We start from the raw sequence: 27,535 nt of genomic DNA on the forward strand, positions 1-27,535 counted from the left end.
TGATGGCTCCAAATAGATGATATGATCAGAAGACTACAGTAGAATGTTTTATAGCAATTTGAAGGTAATACAGAATTTAAAGGCTTAATGTGGGACGATAAACAGCAGGTTCTATATAAGCAATGGCCGTACGTTAGTGTTTTGTGTAGCTAAGCAAGAACAATAATATACTGCGCTTTAATACTTATGTTGTGACATTAATAAACACAGAGTAAATTATAAACATAAAAATAATTAATAAGGAGCAAGTAATATATCATACATTAAATAAAATATATAAAACAATTAAAAAATGAATAAAATTAATTGAATAGTGCATACATCTACTACTATATATTCATATATAAAACGTAGCCAATTGTACAATTGAAATACATTTTCCCTTCAGAAAAAGGAAACATTTTTAATAGCCAACAGTGGAAAAGAGGGCTGATCAGGCTCTCTATATATGGTGTAAAAATGGGAATGATAAGTCCCGTACAAAGCAGCTGTAACTCAGCTAATGTAGCTATCAGCAGTGGATAATTCCGGATTGTAGTTAAATTGTATCCATATAACTACTGTTGTTACAATTGACTCAGTAGTATTTCCCTGGAGATTCTCTCTGGGCACATATGCACAGTTTCTTGTAAGAAACAGAAGTTGCAGTCCGAAATTACTAAAACTATAATGCATTATAAAGGTCTGTCATGCACTGTACTTGTTTGGCTAATAAATAAGAAATAATAAAGTGGTAATAGATGATATTTATGGTTATTTGGTGATGGTAGAATTTGACCAGTGAGTATCTGAATAATTTATTATTTAATAAGCATTTTTTTTTTCATTTTACCACTAAGTTACACTACTTTATCACTGTATCTAATGAATACATTGCCAATCTTTCTTCCTCATAGTAGCAAATTATTTTGGATACAAAGAAGTGCCCATTTGTTTCTGTACTTTGTAAGGCGCTGCGGAACCCTTGTGGCGCCATATAAATAAAGGATAATAATAATTCATATGAGAAATTTAAAGAGGAGAGAAAATGTTTTCCTTTAAAATAAATGGGATTTGTCAAAAATCAATCTCAATTGAATTATTAAAACCTTCGGGTTATAACGTACGTAGGGTGGGAATCTAATTATTCTCGCGTAAACATAGTTTACGGTATCTGTCACCACCTCTATCGGTTGGCTTATATGTTCAATACCTGTACATTTTAAAACGCAAGGATCTTTAGAGTGTATATTCCAAAAATGTTGATACATTTTATGCATACCTCTGGACTTAGAGATATTATGTTTATGTTCCAAGAAACGAGTTTTGAGACACCTGGTAGTTCTACCTACATATTGTACAGTACAGCTACATTCTAGTACATAAATTCCGAATGTGCTGTTGCAATTAATGTGGGGTTTGATCTCAAGAACTTCACCAGTTATGTTGGATTTAAATTCTCTAATTCTATTTGCAATAAATGCACACGTGGTACATCTAGATGAACCACATTTGAAGCAACCCTTGGGTTTCTCTAAACTCCACTTCTGATTCAGAGATTCAATCTTGTGAGAATGTCTTTTATCTAAGAAATGACTTTGAGTTAGAATATTCGAAAGGTTATCTGATCTTTTAAAGACAACACAGGGATTGTTCGAGATTTCTTTTTTCAGTACCAAGTCTTGCATCAAAATAGGAAAGTTTTTGGTAAAAAATCTTCCTAATTTGTATCGAGGAGTCATTAAATTTGGATATAAAAGGTATTCTATTGCTATTAAGTCCTTTTAGACTTCTCTCGGACTTCAAGCAATTGTGTTCTTTCAATCTTCCTACATTCGTCTAATGCATGTTTAACCAACAAATCTGGATAATTCCTATCTTTGAAGGCTTCTACCAGAGTAGTTGATTGTTCCTCAAAGGAGGCTAGATTGGAGCAGTTCCGTTTGATACGGCAAAATTGACCTCACGGGATATTCTTAATCCAGGGTCTATGATGATTACTGTTAAAATGTAGAAATTGTAGGGTATCAGCGGGTTTCCTATAGGTCTTGGTATTAATTTTACGGTCTTCAATAACAAAGGAATTATCTAAAAAGGAAATCTCATCCTTACTATACTGATGTGTAAATATTAAATTAAACTCATGGTGATTACGTGAAGTGATGAAATCAATAAGACTACCTTCATCACCATCCCAAATAAAGAATAAATCATCTATAAAATGGCAATACAGCATGAGAGCCACGCCGAGCCCACTCCTCCACACATGGACGTCCTCAAAGGCGCCCATGTATATTTTCGCGAATCTCGTGCCCATCGCCGTCCCATGTGTCTGTAAATAATAAGTGGAATCAAAAATAAAATTATTGTGAGTGAGAATAAATAAAATAGAACCCAATAGAAACTTTCTCCGTCTCTCTGAGATACTTGGAATTTTAATTAAAGCTTCATTCACCTGTTTAATGCCCAGATCATGGGGTATATTTAGAGCTTGTATGTCACAGGTCACCAAAAAGTATGAATCTTTCCATTCAATATCCTTAATTTTATTGAGAAAATCTGTTGTATCCCTAATATGTGATCTCAGAGAGCCGGCTATTGGTTGTAAAAAAGAATCAATATACTGAGATAAATTCGAAGTGAGGGACCCTACACCTTAAATAATGGTGGTTTATCCATGTGCTACACCATTACAATGTTATTTACACCAGTGCATCCACGATACCCTGGCTGCTCTGTGTGGCTGACGTGCACCGCACCTGGCTGGGTAGAGACATCGGTCTCATTGAGCTCGGTGGACGGAGCATCCAGCACACAGCACGGACCAGTAATTCAACACCGGGGATCTCGGCACAGCTTCAGCAATCCATTTATACAAGCTGTAGTGGTAAGCTTTCCACTAACATTATATCGTGGCTATTATTCATTGTTTACAGCACGGATTGGAGAACACATGCTGGTTACTTCTCCATAGTTCCAACATTTTAACTTTACACTCTGCAATAACTAGCAGCCCATTGTCAACCTACATTTGTGGCTACTATCCCCATGGATCATTTGTGACTTTTTTCAATTGATTGAGACAATATTACATATTTTTGAAAGACTGGGGGCCTGATTCAGAGATGGATGCTCTGAACGAGCGCTCACTCTTTTTTTTTGGAGCGGCCTCCTGGCCGCTCGCATAGCTGTGGGTGGCCACCCACAGCTATAGCGAGTGGCCAGGTTGATGGTCGCGATGGTCAAGACCATCGCAACCATTGGGCTTGCGACGAGACCCTTGTGGTAGGGTCTCATGGCCGCAAGCCCCAGAGATCTTCTGGCTCTAATAGAGCCGGAAGCTCTCCCACTGACATCACTGGTGATGTCAGTGGGGCCACCCACATAGGCAGGCATTCGCTTGGGAATGCCTCCGTTTTGTGAAGCCACCCCCCGGCCACGCCTACCAAACGGGGCGAGCTGTCAATCACCATCGACAGCTCGCCCCCTTTTGTGCGAGACCCGGAGCGACGGAGCACCCGTCGCTAGCCGGGTCTCGCGCATGCGCACAAAGGAGCCGGCTCCGTCGTGCGCATGCCCAGTGGGAAAACATTGACCCGGTTGCGAGCACTCAGCGCTCGCAACTGGGTCTGAATCAGGCCCTGGGTTCTTTCCTATACACATTGTATCAATTGGATACTGCTCTTTCCCTGCAATAGATCTGGAACCGAATCTATACTGTTTTTGGAGGATCATTAATTCTTGGATTGATTTTATTATTATTGGGACTTGTAATTGCTTTTTCTTATATAGTAATGACATGCTCATACAAGTTGTTTGTTGATTTTTAGTATACTTTAAATGTTTTTATTCTTCATGCAACATATTATCGACATCTGTGATTACACAATAGAGATTGAATAAATATTTTATATTTATTTTATTTGAGATGTGATTGATATAGCGCAGTTCCTGTTCCAAATCTCTTTTGCTACTAGTGGTGTAGATATACTGTATATATACACCACAGGAGCAAATGTAGGATTTCGATGTCACACTAGTGGGCATGAGCATACTGCAAAGAACATGGCTGTCATTTTAAACAGTTCTACGCTGCTCTCCAACCCCTTCCTATCATATTCAAATCCACTGGTAATGCTGTGTACACTACTGTTAAGTACATGCAGCTCTACCAGAGCAGTGTGATGTAGGACATGTCTCCAAACTCTCCCTGCAGTGGGGACAAACGGGTCTATTCATGTAGAACATGAAGTGGCTACTAAAAGATATCACTATATATATATATCGCATCACATCAATGCGATATATAGTGAAGTTTAGTAGCCATTCATGTACAATTACCTCTCCGACGTCTTTGGGCGCTGTCCAGCCACTCTGCGATCCCTGTACACAGTGAGAAGACAGACATATTGGGAGCCCGATATGCCTACTCCTCACTGAGCATGCCTCGGAGTCTGAGAGCAGCAGGTCAGGTCAGACTTGCCACAATGAACTCTGGGAAAAGGGGGCAGAGCCAGGGCCGTGTGCTGGGCAGACAGCAGGGAAGTATGCAGCTTCCTTGCTCTGTTCAGCTCAGGGTACAGATAACGCTATCCTCAGATGGTGAATCTGTACCACAGGAGAACGGAAAGCTGAGCTTTCCATTCCTTCATGAATCGCACTCACCATACAATAGTATGGTGATGCGATGCAGGCATGTAGCGGGGGTGCCGCTGGAGAAGTAATACACCTCTCCACGGTAAACTAGCTCCATGCAGAGAAGAGACCTGATTTCAGCTAAACATGGCTCTTTTCTGGTTCACGAATAGACCCCAAAGCTCTGACTGGGCAGTGTATTCACCTAACATCGGGATTGCCCCAACAGACAGAGGACATTTGACAGACTCTCCTGCTCTCTCCTATCTGTTTTTGCAGCTTTATGATCCAATAGAAAAACACCTATTTTAAAAATTACAAACAAAAAAATGACAAACACACTTTTGCACCACACCAGGGTCCTGAATCTACAATGCATCACTCTCCAAACTGCGTTAAATCCTGCAGCATGGACCCGATACCAGTGGTTATGTTCTAATGGTTATTTCTTGCTATTTTTTGATTGTTTAATGTAATAGTACTGTGTGACTTAGATCCCTTGGTCCTGTTGGTCTCATATACAATGGTGGACAATTATGAAAACAGTTCTACAGGAAATGGTGTAGAATATGTAGTGTTGCCCATAGCAACCAACCAGGGACTTGCTTTCATTCATGTAATTTTTTTAAATTTTATTTTCACGGGACATTATTCAATTGGTGCCAATCTTCACGTCGACCGCGCTCAAAGAGGTCAGGTTTAGCCGTGTAAAACTGCTACACCTGACCAAAGTGCTGGGCGCGATCGCGAAAAATGCAGTTTGGGCACCCAACGTATTCAGCTCACACCCCCCGGGGGGTGCGAGCTGAAATGAGGGCACCGGCAGCTGATTACACCCAACAGGAGTAACAATTGAATAGCTCTGTTCGGCGCGAAAGGGGGTTGAAACAATTGAATTCCGCCCACAAAATGAAGCAAAGCTATCCAATCATGTGAACATTTATTTTGCCTCATTTAGGGATGCTGAATGCAGTGGAAAAACCGATTTTCTCTATCACATCACATTTATTAGATATACACTGAAAACAAAAGCAGTAATATGAGTATATCTGAAAATTTCAATTAATTTCTATTGAATTGAAATATTCTCAACTTATTTATTTACAAATTACTACTATAAATTACTAATACTACAGAAATGCTCAAAAACTGAACAAAGGCCCTCATTCAGAGCCGTACGCTCTGAGCAGAGCGCACGCTCTGAATGAGGGCCGGTCTCCATTTTCATGGAGCGTCCTCCTGGACGCTCGTATAGCTGTGGGTCACCACCCACAGGCTATACGAGCGTGCTTTGTGATGGCCGCGATGGTCGAGACCATCGCGACCATCGAAATTGCGAGCCGGAGCCTGCGGTTGAGGTTTTCAACCGCAAGCTCCGGAGTGATTTTGGCTCTATCAGAGCCAAAATCACTCCCACTGACATCACTAGTGATGTCAGTGGGCCGGCTTCTGATGGGAGGCGTTCCCGTGGGAACGCCCCCGTCAGGGAGGCACGCCCCCGGCACGCCCACCAAAGGGGGTGTGCTGTCAATCAACATTGACAGCACGCCCCCTTTGATCGGACACAACGAGCGAAGGACTTTCCTTCGCTCATCGCGTCTGGCGCATGCGCACGACGGAGCTCCCTCCGTCGTGCGCATGCTCAGTGCATAACATCGACCCACTTGCGAGCGGACAGCCGCTCGCGAGTGGGTCTGAATCAGGCCCAAAGTCCTTAACAATCCAAATTAGCCGTAATCTAATTGTTTATAAAAGATAAAATGTAAAGTCACTTTGTTTAAGGAAATAGGATGTTGTCACTTTCTGTTTGTACAATGTCTCATTGGTCTCTCTAAGAAGGAACCAGCAGTAGCCCCCCATCATTGCAGGATCCCAGCGACCTTGGTAAGCTTTGCTCCATTGTCAGAATGGCTTTGTGAAAACGTTCCCCCTGTTCAACACTTACACTGTCCAGGTTGTCAGGGAAAACGTCTAGATGGGAAGGTAAAAAGTGAATTTTAAGTGACATTCTACAACCCATATTCTTGTAGTTGTCCAATAATTCATTCACAATGGACACGTGGTTGGACTCTTTTCTATTCCCTAAAGGTGCATACACACACAACGATTTTGTTACCAATGATTTTCTGAACGATTTTCTGAATGATTATCTGTCAGATTATATGTAACATTTTTTAAAGTGTAATGAACGATTTTTTTGAACTACAATTTTTGCATATTCCCTTACTAAAAATCGTTGAGTCGGTCAGTCTGACTGAACTACAACTACAAACGTGAACGCGTATGAACGATGATCGTTCATCGCTTTAACTTAGAAAGTGAACGATTTTTTCAACGATTGAACGATATCGTTAACGATAATCGTTCAAAAAATCGTTGTGTGTGTGCATGCACCTTAAGAAGTTAAATATTTAATTCATAATCAATTTATTTGGGGGATTACTTTTTGTTGTTTCTTGTATAGAATAACCCTCCTTTTCATGCACCTGAGTGATATTACTGAAGTGATTGAGTAGCTACCAAAATGTATTGATGTCCACTGCTAAGGCCAGAGGCACTGAAGGGAGCCTTGCCGAGCACTTACTGTCATTTAAATACTTTCATTGTCAAATAAAAAATTTTCAAAATATCTCCGTACGTGATATCAAATTTCTAATGGTAAATTTGGATTTTACGCACAAAATTAAATGGAAATTGATATATATTATGTCAGATGCTAAATGGCTGTTGAGTAGTGTTATTATTTTCATCCACATTACAGCCTGAAGTTCCAGTCGGCCCTAATTGCATGTGCGTACAATAAACAGATTCTCATATGGTTTTCTGATTATTTTATTATAATATAAGACCAATTTTAACTTCTACTTGTGCCATCTTTACGAAAATAAGAAAAAAATACACTGGTTATGGCATATACCATTTATTACATATTGTCATCTTATTAATAAAATAAAGCAGTTGTGCATTTATAATGACATCTACATTTTCAAATCTGCTTAAAAGGGAAGTTTGAAATTCAATAGTAATTATGAAAAAATGCAACTAGCAGTTTTGTGCTTATAAAATATCATAAGACACCTGTAAATACAATCACCCCTATCACTGTAACAAAGTACTTCTAATGATACAGTAAGACACACTGGGACTAATGGAATAGGTTCCAATTTGACAAAAGTGCAGATTTTTCTATGATTGTTCCATGAGATTTAAAGGGGTAATTATTTCGAAGGAAATACAAGGTTAGGTTTGCCTTTTAAAAGAAATTGCTGCTTTAAGTCCCACAGCAAAAGTTGCAGAATAAATTAGCCCCAGCGTCACAATAAGAGCAACGAGCTGTATTGGGGTCTTGACAGAAGGGATACAGGGCCTGATTCAGACCCCGCTCGCGAGCGCTCGATGGTGTGCTCTGCGCATGTGCAGCGGCCACATTGCGCGTGTGCAAGCCCCGGAGCGAGAGCGAAATTCTCTCACTCCGTGGCTCACTACGAAAGGGGCTGCTGTCGATGTTGATCAACAGCTCGCCTGTTTTGTAGGCGTGGTTTGGGGGGTGGCTTTTTTTTTTTTTTTGCATTGTGTATTTCCTCTTTAGCTGTTCTTGGTGAGGACAGCTGGTTACGTGTGTTGGCTGCTTTATATTGGGTTGCGCCAGTGTTTTCTTCCAACAAAAAACCTATATATTCCCAAGCGAACGCCTGCCATTTGTGGGCGGCCCCACTGACATCACCAGTGATGTCAGTGGGCGAGCTTCCAGCTCTAATAACACCAGAAGCTCTCTGGGGCTTGCGGCCATGAGACCCTACCACAAGGGTCCCATTGCAAGCCCGATGGTCGCGATGGTCTTGACCATCGCGACCATCATCCTGGCCGCTCGCAATAGCTGTGGGTGGTCACCCACAGCTATGCGAGTGGCCAGGAGACCGCACACACAAAAAAAAACACCCTGATTCAGAGCGAGCGCTCTTTCAGAGCGTCCGTCTCTGAATCAGGGCCACAGTGTAGGATACCTAATTTTTAGTGGTCATTGTAGCGTTAAAATGTAGTGTATATCCTGTAAGTATAATGAATACTGTACACTGAACCAGCACCCTAGCAAAAATATTTAAAATCATTAATAGTATTGTCATTTAAGGGTCCGTGGATTTAAATACAATATTAAATAAATGATGTTGGTGTTAGAGGAACACATTCCCTGATCATCTGCCTAACAGAATGTTTCCCTATTTATTATTTGTTTCCGCAGATATCACATCTGAATTATTGGATCCAAACTGTTACTTTTAAAAATGTTGCCAGGCTGTGTGCATTATTAGGGCTCCCCATGGCCATGAAATGAAAAACCAGGATTCCCATCTTACCTGGTTTACATCCCAGTACTTAAATTTGGATTCCAAATAAAGTAAAAGAGTTATAGGACAGTGTAATCAGATGTTATGTTACAGTGTGAGCATTAGGAGTCTGAATCATGAGAAAATAAGCATTGACCAATAGAAGCCCTAAGCATTGTGCAATCTCAGCATTTAAAAAATATTGTGTGATAGTAAGGGACATATTTAACATACAGTAAGTTTTTATCTGTTTTGCCAATATTAAAAAACGCAATTTATTCCCACCAGATAACGCCAACTTCCCCTTGACATAGCAGCGCCATTTACATGTACAGTATTCAATTTATTTTGCAAGTGTCCTGAGATGAAATGCAATGGCAAAACACATTAAAAAAAAAATATATTTTTTTTTAACATAGTACAGAAGTCTGTCTCTGTACAGTAAAAATATTAACAAAAAAAGACAATGTAGGGTATTGCATGAAACTCCTGAAGAACCAAAGGTATCCAAACCCTGGTTCACACAGTACATTGTCTTGACCGTAATGAATGATCATAGGTAAAAGGAGACTAAAATATTTACAATCCTCAAAGAGCTGGAATCTACAGTTTTTTGTGGCAATGCTGCAATGACTCCACTCGGTCTCTTGACTTCTGGGTTGTTTCTCAGTTCATACAGGACTAATAAACAGAAAATACAACACAGTACTGTCCTCAAATAGAGCATCACCACACGCGTTTCGCATATGTTATCCATATTAACTTTTCATAGGGAGTTTCAATGCCTGAAATTAGAACAGGGATTAAACATTAGGACAACATGAATAATGCCTTTGGACTCAACAGGTAAAAGGAAAAAACAAACTACTGAATAAACTGTATGTACTGTATACAGGGGTTATGGGGCAGGTTTTGATGTATGGTGTCCAGACTAGCCAAGGGGCCCTGCTTCACCTAATGACACTAAGCCCTCCAGGGAATTGCAACCACATGTCCAAGATGTGTCCCTGCTACATGCAACATGTAAAGAGAGCCACAACATTTGCAACCGGGAGCGGCCATGCCACTCCAGTATCGGGCCCTGGCAGATATCAAGGCGGCCCTGCTGTATGTATGTAATATGTGCTCATGATGAAATGCAGGAAGAAGTGGGGTTGTTTACAAAAGCTGTACAGTAGCAAAGTACATTAAAAAACAAAACAAGCAACAAGGCACACCACGTCTACTTAAAAAAATAAATTAAGTATAATAATAAATGATATCAACAATAATAATAATTATAATAAAGGACACCTTTCCTGTTACAGGTCTGACCTGTGGTAGGAATAGACTTGCCATATTTGTTGCCATTATATCTGGCAGACAAAGGATGGGCAGGAGCTACGAAACGCGTCATCACAGCCCCTTTCACCCCCAGAATTGCATCATTCAGGATTCTATTATCAATTTACTACAAAATGGTCATAGAGCCCAAACAAATGCACATTGTTGCACAAACTAAAATATCAATACCTTTTGGATATCTCAGTACATAGAAAAATGACAACATAACTGCACTAATTTAAACTCCTTAGGTCTTGTTTTTTGCCTTTATCGTTTTACTTCCTTGTAATGCAACAAGATGATACATAGAATTCACATCAGAAGACAAAGGCCCGTATTCAATATTGGGGCGAAAAGTCTGCTGGATTTTTCACTCCACTTTGGAGCTTTTCTGGGGATGAAGTATCGGGCGCGCGCTTTATCCCCGTATTCAATGTGGAGCCAGCGAAAACAGGAGCCTGTGGAAAGGTAAGTATCGGGAAAAATAAGGGAATTTTTGGGAATTAATCCTGGGACCCCCCCTAATGATGTCCAGACATGGGGGATCACTGTGGATACCCCCGTTTAGCCCTGCAGAAGTGATGCAGAAGTGCTCTTAGTATTTTTTTTTTTTTCATTTTAAAAAGTGGTCCCATCCAATTTGGGGTACGTGAAAATGGGTACTAACATATTTTTAAGTCCCTAACTAATTTAAAAAAATTTAGCAAAAATGCCCCTGCCGCTAATAGCCTATTCTAGAAAACACCTGCCGCATACTTGCAGAATACACCTGAACCTATTTTCCTATTTTTAAACACTGTTCCCCTTCTTTTTTTTTTTACCCCAATTATTTAAATATTTTTTTTTTGGGTGTCCCTATTTTTTTTTTAAAACAACTTTTTTTTAACACAGTTCATTTTTAGGGGCTATTCCCAGGGGTGCAGGCTATTTTTTTTAAGCCTGTACCCCTAAAACCCCAATTCTGCACTTTTTTTCACCATGTAAAACATGGGGAAAACTTATCCCTGTTTTTTTACAAAGACTTTTCAAACCGGCAAAAAGTCTTTGTAATTGAATACGGGGATAATTGAAACATGTGAAAATGCATCATCGGCGATAAATCCGACTTTTCGCTGCCTAATTGAATATGGCCCAAAGATGGGTGGCACAGCAGGGTTAGATAATAGTGTGTCCTTACCACAGTGTATTGTGGGCCATGATATCCATCTCGGCTTGCGGCCTGAATGAGAGGAGAGGTAGAGCTTAATCAGGAGAAGCAGCTTCAAATGGGGAAACCATATAGACCTAGAGAGCTCTTACTAGTTATAGGAAGATTGTTGCTTGACAGTGGTTATATTCAGAGGTTATCAATTAGCAGAATCAGGGCTAGCCCTAGGCATAGGCATTAAAGGCAAATGCCTAGGGCAGGGGTTCCCAACCACGGTCCTCAAGGCACACTAACGGTCCATGTTTTAAGGATAGTCACACTTGAGCACAGGTGACTCAATTAGTACCTCAGTTATTTTGATTTATCCACCTGTACTGAAACATGGATATCACTAAAACCAGGACTGTTAGTGTGCCTTGAGGACCGTGGTTGGGAATCACTGGCCTAGGGGCATCCCAAGCCTAGGGCCAGATGTCATTTTTTTTTCTTTGAGTTGCTCAGGTTCAGCAATCTGAGGCAGCTAGGAGGAGAGATCAGGAGGCTGCAGCAGGACACTCTGACTCACACAGGCAGGCAGTGTTTTTTAGTTTCACTTTCTGCCTGTGTGTGTGAGGCTGACGTGAGCTACTGCAGAGTAGGGAGGAGAAGCCAGGCAACACCCGCGGAGCTGCTGACAGATCCGGCTCCTCCACACAAGATAAAGGTAAGAGCTGGATGAGGGGAGGCCGATATGTTTGGGGAGTGGGGACTGATGGCACTACTATGGGAGGGGGAGACAAAGACATGGGGAGTAGGGGCTCAAGGAGCTGATGATACTGCTATGGGGAGGGGGAGATATATACATATGGGGACTGGGGGCTGATGGCACTACTATGGGAGGGGGAGACAAAGACATATGGGGAGTGGGGGCTCAGGGAGCTGATACTGCTATGGGGAGGGGGAGATATATACATGTGGGGGCTGATGGCACTGTTGTGGGAGAGTGAGACAAAGACATGGGAGTAAGGGCTCAGGGAGCTGCTGATACTGCTATGGGGAGGGGGAGATATATACATATGGGGACTGGGGGCTGATGGCACTACTATGGGAGGGGGAGACAAAGACATATGGGGAGTGGGGGCTCAGTGAGCTGATACTGCTATGGGGGAGATATATACATGTGGGGGCTGATGGCGCTGTTGTGGGAGGGTGAGACAGACATGGGGAGTAGGGGCTCAGGGAGCTGATTATACTGCTATGGGGGAGGGGGAAGCAGATATATGTGGGGGCTGATGACACTGTTATGGGAGGGAGGCAGAGAAATGGGTGTGTGGGAGGTCAGCGCTGAGGACACTGCTATTGGGGGAGGGCAGAAGACAGAAACACAAGGGGAGTGGGCTCAGGGTGTTTATGACACTGCTTTGGGGGGGAGGGGGAGAGATATTGGAAGTGGGGCCCAGGGAGATATGACACTGCTATAGGCATCGGTCGATTCCATCATCCACATTGGTAAAAAAGGGACCCAGTGTGTGCACTAGTGATGATGATGGTCACCAGCATAGAAGGGGGTAGGAAGTAACAACAAGGTGATACCATTCTACTGAGATGTGCTACAACAGCTTACATGGGTATCCTGTAAACATATATGCAGGAGGTGGGGTGTGTGGGTATGCCTGTACTATAAGTGATGGGTGCTGACTGTGCTGTGCTGGCTGAGGGGTGATGGGTGCTGTGGTATGTTGCTGGGTGAGGGGTAATGGGTGCTGTGCTGTTTGGGGTGCTGTGCTGGGAGAGGTGTTGGTGAGGGGTGCTGTGCTGAGTGAACGGTGATGGGTGCTGTGCAGTGAGGGAAGAGGAGTGCTGCGTGGGTAGAATTTACCCTATAGAATGCCTTCTGCGGTGGGGCTATAAGGAACTTTCCCCTAAAACCTGTCCCTTTTTTCTTTCGTTACAGCAGTGTGCTGCGAGGGGAGAACCTGGGATTTTCTGCTGGGGGCACCAGAGAAAATCTTGCCATGGCACCAAATTGGTTAGGATCGGCTCTGCTGCTACCAAAAGCAGAACTCTGATATTAGTGTCTGGATACAAATACAATACCTGCACCTGCCAGACCTACTGCTGTTGTAATATGGTTACGAAGGTTAGAAACATTGTAGCATTTACTAGTAAACTATGGAGAGATGAAAGACCATTTGGTATAAGCGGAAGCCAATTAACCTACCAGTATTTTATTTTTTACTGTTGTAGGAAACTGGAGAAGGCCCACATGATCACAGGGTGAACATACAAACTCCACACACAGGACCCTCGTTGGAATAGAGCACATGACCCCAGCCCTGTGAGGTATCAGCGCTAACCACTGTGCCTCCATGCAAGAACAAAGAATGAAGTATAGGGGTGGGCAAAACAATTCTAACACTGAGAAGCACCAGAGAAGCCTATCTAAAAAAAATGATTCCTCCAGGAACCAGGCACTGCTGTATTTTCTGAACTAAAGCTCACACGAGTCAATGTTGTATTAGTAAACATGTATATTTTGGATCTAATCAAATTCATGGAAAACACTAATATAAAAAATGTACATGTCCTGTAATACAGCTGCTATGTTCCCTTATTGCCTAGATGTGCAGTATGTGAGTGTCTTTACCATCTATGTACAGTACACCCTGGATAACAGCTGCCCATGCCAGATCACATACTCTATTTACATTACACATTGAGGCTTGTGTTGTATGCTGTAACATTAATGGAGTCATCTTGAGGTTACAGCATACAACACATCTTAACCTGCTGTTACATGCTCCTTCCTCACTGTCTACCCCATCTGTGTCACACCTGTTTGTCTGCCCCGCCCCATTAGAATGTAAGCTCTCACGAGCAGGGCCCTCTACCCTCTTGTGTTTCTCCTTATTTATACTTTCATCTACTCCTTACTCCCCAGTAGGGGACCTAACATTTGGTTGCTTAAGCTCATTTGAGTATTATGATTGCTAATGCAACAATGTATATAAATCTTGTCCTTGTCCTGCATTGTATTGTCCTGCAAGTCACTGGTTTCTTGTTCACTTATTTATGTACTTTGTAAGGCGCTGCGGAACACTTGTGGCTCCATAGAAATAAAGGATAATAATAATAATAATAATAATAATAATAATAATAATAATGCCAGTCTTCCCTATCTGGTTGGGTAATATAGGGAACTTGTTGTTGTTTCTGCAGAGTAAAGTTGGTCTCTTACCTCTGGGGTTGAAATGTTAGACTTCTCCTGCGCCTGCTCAAGGAATGCTGGGTTTGTAGCACCAGATACAGTGGCTGGTGTCCCCCTGTAACAGAACAGCTAATTGTCATTCTAAACTGATGAGATGACAGTATGTGCATGCAATATATCCTCTCTTTCACCATTACCTACCAACTTTCATCATGTAGACACTGATGAACTGTTGACATGATAGAATGTGGGTATATTGGGCCTGATTCAGACCCGCTTGCAAGCGCTATGCGCTCGCGAGAGGGTCGATGTTAGACCACTGTGCATGCGCACGCCGGAGCTTGCTCCGACGTGCGCATGCGCGAGACCCGGCTAGCGACGGGCACTCCGTCGCTCCGGATCTCGCACCAAAAGGAGGCGTGGCGTGGGGGTAGCTTCACAAACGGAAGCGTTCCCATGCGAACGCCTGCCATTTTTGGGGCGGCCCCACTGACATCACCAGTGATGTCAGTGGGAGAGCTTCCGGCTCTATTAGAGCCAGAAGGTCTCTGGGGCTTGTGGCCACGAGACCCTACCACAAGGGTCTCGTCTCAAGCCCGATGGTCGCGATGGTCTTGACCATCGCGAACATCATCCTGGCTGCTCGCAATAGCTGAGCGTCCGGCTCTGAATCAGGGCCATTGTCCCTGGTGGTCCAGTGGGGATTTACCTGCTTCTGACGGCTGCAGCAGCTTCACTGCTGCTTCCGAATCCCGGTGGTCATGTGATTGTCACTTCCAGCGGAGTAATCTGATGGAGCAGTATTCCAGAGAGTACACTGGCCCTATCCCTAACACTCCCTCTAGTAATGTCTAACCCTAACCATGCTGTCCTGCAGCCTATCCCTAACCTCCCCCTAGTGCCTAATCCTAAACTCCCCCTAATGCCTAACCCTAACCTCCTTCCCTGTAGCCCAACTTACCCTCTCCTAGTGCCTAACCCCCCCTCTGTAGCCCAACCCTAACCTTCCCCCCTATAGCCCAATCCTAACCTTCCCCCTGTAGCCTAACCCTAACCTTCCCCTGTAGCCTAACCCTAACCTCCTCCCCTGTAGCCCAACCCTGACCTCCCCCCTAGTGCCTAACCTCCCTCCTGTAGCCTAACCCTCCCCTCCCCCCCAATGCCTAACCCAAAACTCCCCCCCACAACATAGCAATAACCCCCACCTAGTGCCTATCACTAACCCTCCCATCCCGCAGCCTAACCCTAAATTGGACATTCTGACAATATCAGCATTTCAAATGTCAAAATTCTGGGAATGTTGACATGTCGCCTGTCAACATTTTAACAATGTTAACATCAAATATGTCGACATCGTGGTGTTATCATTATGAATAGGCTCCATAATCTCCATAAAAAAGCCCAGAAAATGGCTACCTCCTCTGAGTATGTGAGATGCGCCTAGTACTATACTGCACATAAGGCGGACAATTCTGAGGCTCACGGATCTTCGGCGCAAACGGTGACTCTTTGCATACAGCACATGCACAGAAGCAGATTTATGCATATGTCCGTCTTCTTCTGAGTCAGGCGGAACTCGGATGTATCTTCCGTTTAATAGGGTATACTGTGTCACCTGACTCCAGAAAAAAGGGAGTGCAGACCTGTAACCTTTCATTTATACTTTAAACTTTATAGCACAGGATGTATATGTAACATTTTGAACTAAAGTCTGTGTTTGATTTTCAATTCACTGCCAATGTCCTTATACATATAACTAAGTGTACAGTAGGTTATACGTGTGAGCTCTCACTTCCTCTACATTATTACCTCTTGTACTTCTTCCGGAACACGAACATTAGTGCAAGTCCGACCAGGAGAGCCAGGGCAATGAGGACTACCACCATGATGATTGCAATATCTGCAAGGGTAACAACAATACAATATGTCAAGTTGGGCTGCAATAAGTTTCTTAACCTGGGTCTCTGTATTATAACAACCATACTCTGCATGATGTTCCCAACTATGGAAATATTATTACTATAAACTTTAATACATTTTATACAATAAGCAGCTTTATGTATTATTTATGCAAATGTAAATATAACATGATCCCAACTTGTACAGCGATGTGACCTGTTCCTACTGTCACTGTCATTGTCCCTTCCTGTGTTCCCCAGGATAAAATCTACAGACCTGTTAATAATGGTACATTCCACATTAAATACATACTGGATCCTGAAGTGGAGTCACAGCTGGGGGCTGCCCATCCCTCCTGGCATTGACACTGCAGCTCATGGTCACAGATCTGGAGGAGAAGAAGACAGCTGTCAGTCAGTCTGTAAGCTTTGTTGTTATGTAAATAGCGTATGTTCTCATGCCTCCAAACCTTTAAACACAGTGGGCATGCTGGACTCAAAGGGGAATGATCACAGTGGAGGCAGAGCCATGTCATATGGGCCCTCTCACACTCTTCTGTGAAGAGCACCCATGAATGGGACATAGCTCCCAGCATTACGGCTGTACAGTCCTTGAAATCAGGACTGTACAGCCTATGGCAATACAGTTGGGATGTATGTATTACATAAGCACAATTGTACATTAGTTGTATGTGGACTGTTCAGATATATTTAAACATGTACTAACCACATATAACTAAACATATATTGTTAAAGATGTATTATGTATTCGATATTAGCCATTTTCTGGTTTAATATAAATAGCAATGCAGTACAACACTGCAGTTATACTTTTACAGGGGCTGTACTATTAATGTTACCGTTCTCAAAGTCACATATCAGGTACACTCTAATCTAGGACAGTTTGGAGACACACATATAGTCAGGAGAGTCACGATTTGAGGATATTGGGCAGACATTGAGCTCGTTTCTTTAAACTCTTGGGAAGTTGGGAGATATGCGACATCACCATAGTGAGTGGATGGACGCAGCAATTCAAGGGTGTCGTCATAGGAGGGGAGTTTGGGATGGCATGCTCCGGTTGGTGTGACAACTCATCTTCCCCTCCAACGGGATGTAGTCAGGAAGCCGACGGTCAAAATGCCGACCGCCGGCTCCCCGACTGTCAAATCCCAACAGGGGACTAATGACAGGCATCGAAATACCGACGCCTATCATTATCCCTACGCTGGGATACCGACGCCGGCATACCGAACGAAGGTTAGGCACCCCCCCGGGAGGGTTATGTTTAGGCCGTGGGGAAGGAGGGGTTAGGTTTAGGCACTTACTGGGGAGGTTAGGGTTAGGCACTTGGGGGGGGGGGGTTAGGGTTAGGCACCCCTAAGGGAGAGTTAGGGTTAGGGGGGGAATAGGGTAAGTAATAGTAAAAAAACTTACCTGTCGGGATCTTCTGTTGCCAGACATGTGTCCGGCGGTATTTCATACCGATCCCTCCCCAACATGAGACCAAGTCTCTTTATTTACAATTCCAAGAAGAGCAATATTCGGTCATATGTAAATGGAATGTAGATACTACCACCCCACATAGCAAGCGGGGAGGGTGTCACTATGAAACTGCCCTGAAATGGACCGCACTGTCTATGGAAGGACGCCAATGTGCGGGAAGTGTCTGTCTGCCAGTACTATTCAACTGAGCTGCTATTTGGCTCTACTGGAGCTGGACAGCGGAAGTCCTGAACTCTACCCATTTAGGCCTGTTTTCAATATGTTTCGCACCCGCGATACTTTTTCGCCTGGAGGACTTTTCACCTACATCGCGTGTTTTGGGTGGGAAACTTCACGCGCGTCCCCGCGATTCTCCGTATTCAATATGAAAGTATCTGAAAACAGCACCCGGCGATACTTGAACAGGCGGAAAGTCCTCTCCAAAATGGGGTAATCAGCCTGGCACCCCCCAAAAGATGTACTGACATGGTGGATAACTATGGATAGCCCCAAATTGGCCTGCTGAAGGTATTTGGTGTTTTTAAATGGTCTCAATAGGCGCTGTTTTGCATCTTTGCATAATGGTTAAAGAATAGCATTTTGTTTTATTTTCTGGAGAAAATAAATAGTCCCTGCAAATTTGGGGTACATGAAAATGGGGGGTAGCATATTTTAAAGTTGCTAAAGTATTATTTAAAAATACATTAAAAATCCACCTGCCGCAAACACCTGCAATAAAAAAAAACACCTGGGTCATACTTGGGGGCCTCCCTGGAGTCTATGGGCCTGATACAGAGCCGGACGCAAGTGGCTGCTCGTTCGCTCCGAGCGATGTTTGCCCAACTGCGCATGCGTACGGATCGTAATACGCATGCGCGAACCACTCAGTGCGGCCGAAAATCGTGTGCTCGCAAAATAGCGAATGCCTGCTATTTTGAGTGACAGAATGAGGCGTATGTGGGTGGTAACAGGGGAAGGTGCTTGAAAACGGGGAGTGGAGATCCGATCGCAGGCGTGCTTAACGGTCAAAACGGGCGTTTTATGGGTGTGCATAATCAAAACTTCAGCGTCATTGACTACGTCACGGGGTTTTTTTTTGCCAGAACTGCTCGCAAAATTTTGGTAGCAAAAACCAACCACAGGAATAGCGAGCAACTCATACCCTGTTCGATGTACTCGATTAATCTAATAAATAGCGGACATGACGTAGGATGCGAGCGGCCAGGGGGCGTAGTTTCCCAAAAAACGACCGCAAGTTTTGTACGCTCATTCAGACCTAGAGGCGTGAACAGACTGCAAACAGCGAATGGTTAATTTGAATAGCCACCCCTATTTTCTTGACGAGCGAGCGCAAATAGCGTCCGGCTCTGAATCAGGCCCTATATCGCTAGTTTTAAAATTTGTCCACCAACTTTTTTTTTTTCGCCCCCCAAATGAAAGTAATTTTTTTGGGCGTTCTTAAGTCTTTTTTTTAAGAATTTTTAACGCAGTTTCCCTTTGGAGGACTGTATTAAGGCTGCACGGGGGTTCCCACAATGTTTCACCCCAAAACACCAATTCTGCACTTTTTTCCGCCTGCTATTCATAGGCAAAACTTTTTTGCCTATTACATTGCATTGACTTTCCGCCTTTGAAATTGAATATGGCGATACTTTTCCGCCTGGCGAAATGACGTTATCGGCGAAACTTTTTCGCCGATCTCGGCTTTTCGCTCCAAATTGAATACGGGCCTAAGATGGAAACAGGTTATAGCAAGCAATACTGCAAACAGGATATAAAATACACTAGGAATGACAATTTTATAAGTGTATCTGTTTAAGAGGCCAAGTGAAATGTGCAATATTTTCCATACAGCGCTGCGTAATAAATAGACAACACCTACGACAAACACATACATGTATATTTATCCTGCTCTAAAATAGTTTAGAACTCAGTACAAACATCCACAGCTCTGGAAGAAAGATGGCCTCTGAGGCAGCTGTATATTTCCCCCAATCTCTACCACTGCCTATAGGTGTAATTATTATCCGCAAGTGTACGCTGGCACTCACCCCATGTCCTGGGCACTTGGCAGAACAATCTGCTGCCCGGAAGGCACTGTCAATACCCACACATTTTCCATTGTAACAGACCTGGAAAAGCAGAGACAGAAACATCAGTCTATTAATATAAAAGGTCTTGTAGTTACTAATGACCTTCATACACAACACAGGGGCACCTAGAGAGATTTAAAACACAGAAAAAAAAATAACAAAAAGGTTTTGTCTCTAGGGGCCTGATTCAGAGCCGTTCGTAAGTGGCCTCTCGTTCGCTCCGAGCGATGTTTGCCCAACTGCGCATGCGTACGGATCGTTATACGCATGCGCGAACCAGTCAGTGCGGTCGAAATTCATGTGCTCGCATAATAGCGAATGCCTGATAATTTGAGTGACAGAAAGAGGCGTATGTGGGTGGTAACATGGGAAGGTGCTTGAAAACGGGGAGTGGAGATCCGATCGCAGGCCAAAGGTCAAAACGGGCGTTTTATGGGTGTGCATAATTAAAACAGCATTGACCACGTCACTGGGTTGTTTTATAGCCAGAACTGCTCGCAAGATTGTGGTAGCAAAAACCAACCACAGGAATAGCGATCAGTTCATACGCTGGTCGATGTATTTATTATTATTATTACTATCCTTTATTTATATGGCGCCACAAGTGTTCCGCAGCGCCTTACATAGTACATAGAACTAATAAGTGAACAAGAAACAAGTAACTTACAGTACATTACAGTGCAGGACAGGGACACAACTTATATACATTGCTGAAATAGTGATTAAAGCACTCACAATAAGCTGCCGGGAGTTGGCGGTCCCGTGTTAGGTGCCCTAATGGGGAGTAGAGAGTAGAAGAAAATGTAAAGAGAAGCACATGAGGGAAGAGGTCCCTGCTCATGAGAGCTTACATTCTAAGGGGAGGGGCAGACAGACAGGCGTGACACAGAAGGGGAAGATAGGAAGGAAAGAGCATGAGGTGGGTTAGGAGGAGTGCTGGAAGGCCTTGATGAAGTAGTGGGTCTTGAGAGCCCGTTTGAAGATTTGTAGAGAGGTGGAGAGTCTGATAGGGAGAGGGAGAGCATTCCAAAGGTAGGGAGCAGCACGGGCAAAATCTTGGATGCGGGAGTGGGAGGAAGTAATCAGTTGGCAAGAGAGGCGGCATGCATTAGTTGAGCGAAGTGGGCGGGTGGGAGTGTGAAGGGAGAGAAGGTCAGAAATGTATGCGGGAGAGGATTTGGTGAGGGCTTTGTAGGTGAATGTAAGAACCTTGAATTGGCATCTGAAGGGGAAGGGGAGCCAGTGTAGGGCTTGAAGGAGAGGGGAAGCAGATATAGAACGTCTGGAGAGGAAGATGAGCCGAGCAGCAGCATTGAGAACAGATTGTAGTGGAGAGAGGTGAGAGACTGGGAGGCCAGCTAGGAGAAGGTTACAGTAGTCCAATCTGGATATGACCAGTGAGTGGATGAGGGTTTTAGTGGCATCCTGGGTGAGGAAGGGTCTAATCCTGGAGATATTTTTTAGGTGAAAACGGCAGGACTGCGAGATGTGCTGAATGTGCGGTTTAAAGGAGAGGGAGGAGTCTAGGATAACTCCAAGACAGCGCACTTTGGGGCTAGAGGAGATAGTTGTGCCATCAATAGATAACGAAATTGTGGAAAGTGATGTAGTGGAAGAGGGTGGGAAGATGATCAGCTCAGTCTTAGACATGTTAAGTTTAAGAAAGCGCTGGGACATCCACGAAGAGACAGCAGAGAGACAGTTGGAGATACGGGTAAGGAGCTCAGGGGTGAGCTCAGGGGTGGAAAGGTAAATTTGAGTATCATCTGCATAGAGATGATATTGGAGGTCAAAGGAGTTAATGAGTTCACCTAAAGAGGATGTATATAGGGAGAAAAGGAGAGGTCCAAGAACAGAACCTTGGGGAACTCCTACCTTTAGTGGAAGTGGAGGGGAAGAGGAGTCATGAGAGGACACAGCGAAGGAACGATCAGAGAGGTAGGAGGAAAGCCAGGAGAGGGCAGTTTCACGTAAACCGAGAGAGTAAAGGATTTGCAGGAGGAGAGGGTGGTCTACAGTGTCAAATGCAGCAGAGAGGTCAAGGAGAATGAGCAGAGAGTAGTGACCCTTGGATTTGGCAGCAAGGAGGTCGTTGCTGACTTTCGTGAGGGCAGTTTCCGTGGAGTGGAGAGATCGGAAGCCAGATTGAAATGAGTCAAGGAGGGAGTGGGAGGAAAGAAAGGTGGTAAGGCGGTTGTAGACAATACGCTCAAGGAGTTTGGAAGCAAAAGGGAGAAGAGAGATGGGTCGATAGTTTGAAAGTATGTACTCGATTAATCTAATAAATAGCAGACATGACGTAGGATGCGAGCGGCCAGGGGGCGTAGTTTCCGAAAAACGACCGCAAGTTTTGTTCGCTCGTTCAGATCTAGAGGCGTGAACAGACCGCAAAGAGCGTACGGTTCATTTGAATAGCCACCCCTATTTTCTGGACGAGCGAGCGCTAATTGCGTCCGGCTCTGAATCAGGCCCTAGGGCCAATAAGGGGATGTAGTCAAAACATAGACAATCAAAATGTCAACTTTCACAATGTCGACGTGGACATAATGTCAACAGGGTCACAATGTCGACATGTAGACACAGCAAACTAAAAATGTCGATATTTGAAAAAAAAAACGTTGACAGTCAAAATGTAGACACAGTTAAAATGTCGACAGTCATAATATATACATGCCTATATTATGAATGTCTTCTATGTGACCATGAATAATTAATACTGTTTTATTCTGGTATGCTACATGGAATGAAGAGGACCTTATTCCTGTATTTTCTGAGTATCAAAGTGGTGAATTAGGGCTGTGTGAGGGATTATTTATTAATGAAACAATACAACATTCAGTGTTTGTGTCTTGTCTTTATTTTTTTTAATGTCCGGCTATGCTGGCACTTGTGGTTCTACGAGTGCCACAATGCTGGATCAAGCTTTCTGGGACTTGTAGGTCGGCTGTAAAGAACAATATTATTAACTATATAATTACCATTACCCCTGCACTCACCGCCAAGGGATGTGGGGAAGAGCCCTGGGTAGGTTGTTCCTCAGGAGGGGGACCCTGTTTAATTTTTGGGGTCGCGACTTTCTTAGGACGTCCAGCCCCGGGCTGACCAGTCTGGGGCTGGTTATCGTTATGGCAGGCGCTTCCACTAGGCAAGCTTAGGCAGCTTCCTAGGAGCGCTGGCCTCTAGAGGGCGCCCAGCCCTCCGGCCCAGCGATCACACCCCCCACTTTCCGGGTGCCCGCTGAAATTGTGTTACCAGCGGGCGTCCAGCTCCTTCTCTAACACCCCCCCAACCCCCCGCGCCAGCCGAAGGTCGTAGCTCACTCCTGAGCTCCGTCTTCTGCGTACCGCAGTGCACTATGGGAGTGACGTCATGATCCCAGTAGTGCCCCCAGTGTAAGGCCCCTGTAGTGCCCCCATATGATGCCCCCAGTAGTAAGGCCCCTGTAGTGCCTCCAGTAGTGCCCCCAATAGTAAGGCCCCTGTAGTGCCCCCAGTAGTGCGGCCCCTGTAATGCCCCCAGTAGTAAGGCCCCTGTAGTGTCCCCTGTAATGCCACCAGTACTAAGGCCCCTGTAGTGACCCCATAAGATGCCCCCAGAAGTAAGGACCCTGTAGTGCCCCCAGTAGTAAGGCCCCTGTAGTACCCCCAATAGTAAGGCCCCTGTAGTGCCCCCAGTAGTGCGGCCCTTGTAATGCCCCCAGTAGTAAGTCTCTTAGAGGTTTTTTTAATGACTGTGCTGAAAAAAAAACCCTCTAAAAAAAAACCCTCTAAGAGGTATTAGCCGGTGGTTAGTACTGATTCTAATATTTCCTCCTTTTGACGTGAGCTAGTAAATATGTAGCCTATGTCATCAAGTGCCCATATGGGTTTGCGTACGTAGGCAAGACCACATGTGCGTTTAAAAAGAGGGCAGCCCAGCATGGGTCTGTTATCAGATTAGCCTTAGAAGGCAAAATGAGTGGCCAGCCGGCCGCCAGACATTTTTTGTCAGCGAGACACTTTGGCTACGCTGTGTTACAAACTTGTTGATCATGTACCGCATATGGTTAAAGGTGGTGATCGTAATAGGAAATTATTACAATTGGAGGCATCATGGATCTATTGCTTCAATACAGTGGCTCCAATGGGGCTGAAAGAGTATCTCAGTTTAGCATGTGTTTGATTATATCCCAGTCTGAGTTTATTAGTTAGGTGTATCTTGACAGATTTACACGTGTGTGTATGTATATATGTATATATATATATATATATATATATGTGTGTGTATATGTATGTATATATATATATATATATATATATGTATGTATATATGTATATGTATACATCATTAATATATGGGATTGTTATATGTGAGCAGATGATGTAATATTTGTCTTTTTAATAATTAAATTCTTTGCATGACAGAAACTATATGATTAATAATGACTGGTATCATTAATCAGGTCAAAATTATATTTAGAGAAAGAGATAAGAGGGAGTCTTTATGACTATAACTTGAATTGACCTATAGGAGGACAAAATCGGAGCAGAATAGAAGTCATCTGGGCGATGATAGGAGAGAACTATTGAATGACATGATTGGCTGAACAGTGCTATATAAATCCTCCCTCTGGCAGGCTTTGGCTCTATAAGCCTTGAAAAAGCTATTAAGCGAAATGCGCATTGGCGTCTGCCGCATGCTGCACTATTTATTGTGAAATGTCCGGCTACTTACATATGTGATAATGTTAAAATGTTATATGTGGATCATCTTTACATGCTACATAGTGTGCATTAAACCTGTATAAGAGATATTGAGCTCGTGAATAAGAGGAGAATTTAGTGAGAGTGCGGGTGGCACACTAACAATGCCGGTCCCGGCATCAGGTATGTAGTGCACGGGAACTCACAGACTCCTGTATCACAGAAACAAACATGAATATGTCTGGTACAAATAGTGTTTGATTCCGGCACCTTATGTGGGAATGTGTTGTGATTGTTAAACTTCGGCATAAGCAGTGAGACACACGGCCGTGTTATCTCATCAATTTAAATACCGACAGTTTTACTGCCCTGTTCAACGGAGAGAACTAGAAAAATAAGACAGGGCTGTAACTAACAAGAGGAGTGGTACACGAGGGAATAGGAATTGACAGCAAGGATAAATTGCAGAAGAAAGGATCTATCCCCGTGTTTCTGTAACTGTTATGTACTGGGAAGGGAAATAGTAACATACAGTCAGGTGCATAAATATTGGGACATTTACATAATTTTCATATTTTGGCCTCTATTCACCACCACAATGGCTTTGAAATGAAACAAACAAGATGTGCTTTAACTGCAGACTTTCAGATTTAATTTGAGGGTAATTACATCCAAATCAGGTGAACGGTGTAGGAATTACAACGGTTTCTATATGTGCCTCCCACTTTTTAAGGGACCAAAAGTAATGAGACTATCAACTCAAAAGCTATTTCATGGACAGGTGTGGGCTATTCCCTCGTTATTTCATTATCAATTAAGCAGGTAAAAGGTCTGGAGTTGATTCTAGGTGTGACATTTGCATTTGGAATCAGTTGCTGTCGACTCTCAATATGAGATCCAAAGAGCTGTCACTATCAGTGAAGCAAGCCATCATTAGGCTGAAAAATCAAAACAAACTCATCAGAGAGATAGCAAAAACATTAGGTGTGGCCAAATCAACTGTTTGGAACTTCTTTAAAAAAAAGAACGCACCGTAGAGCTCAGCAACACCAAAAGACCCGGAAGACCACGGAAAACAACTGTGGTGGATGACAGAAGAATTATTTCCCTGGTGAAGAAAAACCCCTTCACAACAGTTGGCCAAATCAAGAACACTCTCCAGGAGGTAGGTGTATATGTGTCAAAGTCAACAATCAAGAGAAGACTTCACAAGAGTGAATATAGAGGGTTCACCACAAGATGTAAACCATTGGTGAGCCTCAAAAACAGGAAGACCAGATTAGAGTTTGCCAAACATCATCTAAAAAAGCCATTACAGTTCTGGAACAGATGAGACAAAGATCAACTTGTACCAGAGTGATGGGAAGAGAAGAGTATGGAGAAGGAAAGGAACTGCTCATGATCCAAAACATACCACCTCATCAGTGAAGCATGGTGGTGGTAGTGTCATGGCGTGGGCATGTATGGCTGCCAATGGAACTGGTTTCCTTGTATTTAGTGATGATGTGGCTGCTGACAAAAGCAGCAGAATGAATTCTGAAGTGTTTCGGGCAATATTATATGCTCATATTCAGTCAAATGCTTCAGCGCTTCACAGTGCAGATGGATAATGACACGAAGTATACTGCAAAAGTAACCAAAGAGTTTTTTAAGGTTAAAAAGTGGAATGTTATGCAATGGCCAAGTCAATCCCCTGACCTGAATCCGACTGAGCATGCATTTCACTTGATGAAGACAAAACTGGAGGGAAAATGCCCCAAGAACAAGCAGGAACTGAAGACATTTGCAGTAGAGGCCTGGCAGAGCATCACCAGGGATGAAACCCAGCGTCTGGTGAAGTCTATGCGTTCCAGACTTCAGGCTGTAATTGCCTGCAAAGGATTTGCAACAAAGTATTAAAAAGTGAAAGTTAGATTTAGAATTGTTTAGTTTGTCCCATTACTTTTGGCCCCTTAAAAAGTGGGAGGCACATATAGAAACCGTTGTAATTCCTACACCGTTCACCTGATTTGGATGTAATTACCCTCAAATTAAATCTGAAAGATCCAGATCCAAAACCAAAACACGAAACAAGAAAAGTGGCCAGTGCACACCATATATATATATATATATATATATATATAATATGTGTGTGTGTGTATATATAATATATACATACTTCTGCCTGCACCTATATATATATATGAAAATATATATTTTTTAACACAAAACTTATCCGCCACTCTACCTGTGAAAGTCATTTTCACCTGAGGGGCTAAATGAGTACAGGGGGGCGGGGGCACATGCAGAAGTTTTACCTAGGGTACCTAGAAGTCTAGCACCGGCCCTGGGCGGACCTCAAGCTATGTGTCTCTCTGTTATAACATTATCCCCTCCTGCTTGTTCAACCTGAATTTTCCCCTGATTTTCCAATACCTGCTCAGGCTGAGAGGTCCAGGGCTGGTTATTGATCTGAGGGGGGATGGAGGGACAGGATCCTACACATTTGGCTTTATTTCACTTTTAATTATTTATGATCATATTGACATTCAAAATATAGGCAAGTCTATATTGTGACTGCCAACATGTTACCTAACTAAACTTTGGTTGTCTTCATTTTAACTATTGACATTTTGTTGTTGACCCTATGATGTCTATATTTTAAATGTCTACATTTTTACTCGTCTACATTTTAGCGGTCGACATTTTGAGGACATTCAAACTCCACACAGGCAGTGCCTTGGCAGGAGGTCCTCAGTACTGTGAGGCAGTAATGCTAACCACTACGCCAGCCATGCTGCC

At 43.4% G+C, this 27,535-nt stretch overlaps 1 pseudogene; it reads right to left on the reverse strand.

Annotated features, from left to right (window-relative positions):
- Positions 1-1,753: 1,753 nt before the first annotated feature.
- LOC148509307 (zinc metalloproteinase-disintegrin-like protein H3) overlaps positions 1,754-27,535 on the reverse strand; it is a 97,242-nt pseudogene continuing 71,460 nt past the window's right edge.

This window comes from Taudactylus pleione, unplaced genomic scaffold (assembly GCF_031769625.1).
Source record: "Taudactylus pleione unplaced genomic scaffold, aTauple2 ptg000329l, whole genome shotgun sequence".
Lineage (NCBI taxonomy): Eukaryota > Metazoa > Chordata > Amphibia > Anura > Myobatrachidae > Taudactylus > Taudactylus pleione.